We start from the raw sequence: 2368 nt of genomic DNA on the forward strand, positions 1-2368 counted from the left end.
CAAATGACATATTTATTGTTATCACATGAAAAGATTGAATCTTGTCTCTACCGTTCAAACTATCATTTAGATGTTACTAGAGGTATTTATTTATTTATATATTTATTTATAAAAAAACATGCATATTTGCTTGTTGTATGACTCCGTGACAAGAAGTGACCAGAAATGGAAGTGCACTTTAGACGTTATCTGGTTGTATAAGTTTAGTAACATTATTAAAGGAATTTGTGATATTATGACGAGTCCAAGTTTGTGATTTGTAACTTGAGTGTATTCTATTGAATAAGGAAAGTGATTTCCTTCCTGGGGCTAGATCGTGGGGTGTGCTTTCTTAGGCAGGATCAATTGGTTGTCCGTGAGATGGGAAGTCTGGGTTTTTTTCCTACTGTCCTGCATGTTGGGCCCCTCTTTTCTCCGTGACGGTACCTTCCACTTGTTAGTATCCAAGGTGATACTGAAGGTCGTGAGTCCTTCACTGTGTGGTGCCTGGAGTTGGCAGCTGTCCACACGGAAGACTAGAAGCGCCCCCAGAGAAGCGACCAGGTCTCCAGGCAAGAATTTGGAGAGTGTCCTTGGCATGTCTGCTGCGTTGAACTGACGAGCGAATGACTAACCCGTGAATTGAATCTGACTGTCCAGTTAATTAAAATTAACTCACCTGTTAATGAGAAACTCAGCTTAATTAGATTAACTCCATGAGCGTGTCTACCCATGAAGATATGGGTTAGAATAGGTCTTCAGCAACCCATGCTTGCTGTAAAAGTCGACAATGCTTGTCGTAAGAGGCGACTAATGGGATCGAGTGGTCAGGCTCGCTGACTTGTTTGATGCATGTCATCGCATCAAGTTGGTCGGATCGATTGGCATATCAATCACTGGATTGTCTGGTCCATACTCGATTATTTACAGACCGCCGTCATATAGCTGGAATGTTGCTGAGTGCGGCGTTAACCAAGAAACAAACAAACAAATAAATCATCCTGAACGTGTCAATATATAACGGTAAACAAATCTTGTCATTATAAATTGCATTGCCTGAGCGACCGTCAAAGAAAAGGTGCATCGACCATTTTTCAAGTAAATAATGTTTAATGTGTATTTAATGCCAGCCCAGGTCATTATTTCATGTTCAATGTATGTGAATGCGAATAAAGATAAATGATCTATGCTCTTCCTTTTTTCTTCAGTCCAACTGTACTTTTTGTACACCGTGTAATCCGGACCTCGCCGTAAACCGGACATTTTAACCGGTCCAAACGAATCCGAATTGAACAGATTTCGCTGTATTTGCATGATATAAAAATAAACATACGAGTCCACCGTTTCTAATTGGCTATTGCCGTATTTGAAGGGTGGTTTATTATTCTTAACATTTCCACTGCCCCAAACAACTGTTTTGGTCTTAGATATGTTAACGCCGAGTTTCCATTCCATAGAATCATAGAATACATTATGGACTTCTGGAGAGAGGTAGGGTAACTTACAAATAAAATATATACATAGGTACGCACTGTAGACACAGCAACCAACCGTCATCATTATAACATTGTACATTAAATTCACTGCATTGCTTTTTGACAATGAAAGATTCTATATCATTGAAAAAAACTGAGAAGAGTAGAGGTGATAAATTCTGTCCTTGCCTTATTCCAAATTTACTAGGGAATAAATCCGTAATTTTATTATTGAGAAGTACACATGCATAAAAGCTAACATGACTAATACAAACAAGTCGAGGTGAAATGGGCTTTAACGTCGCGTTCAAGATTATTGTACTTATATAGCGACGTGCATGCACGTGTGTGTGTCGGCTTGTACTAGTCCGGACTGATGCCGATTTATAGTGCTAGCACACTGAGATACCATGCCGCAGTTTAACATGAATATCCCACTCAGACACTGTATACTGACTCCGAGCCTACCAGTGTGATAGACAGTTAATGCCGAGCGCCAGGCAGGGTAACAACAAGTACCATCTTTTAACGTCTTTTGGTATGAAACGGCCGGGGATCGAACCCCAGACCTTCCGCTCTATACCACTAGACCACGGAGGCGGTCGTAATACATACAAGCTACGCGTGACTGTAATACATACAAGCTGTATGTGGCGGTAATGCTATGGGGGCTTCCATATCACGTTTCCATAAAACCACAGATGACACAGTGTATACCGCTGTAGGTCTAGCGATTCCGTGGCGTTTGATTGATTTCTATAAACCGTGTTTAGATTCGGCCACGCCTACTAACTTTGCACACCGGGTTTTACTTGTTCACCTCCATAAACGCCACAAATGACGAAGTCATTTATTAAACACAAGAAGAAATGACAAGACACACATTACTAAACTGATTGTTTTTATTTGCTCTC

This window comes from Haliotis cracherodii, unplaced genomic scaffold (genome assembly GCF_022045235.1).
Source record: "Haliotis cracherodii isolate W230 unplaced genomic scaffold, xgHalCrac1.p SCAF_4, whole genome shotgun sequence".
NCBI classification, from domain to species: domain Eukaryota; kingdom Metazoa; phylum Mollusca; class Gastropoda; order Lepetellida; family Haliotidae; genus Haliotis; species Haliotis cracherodii.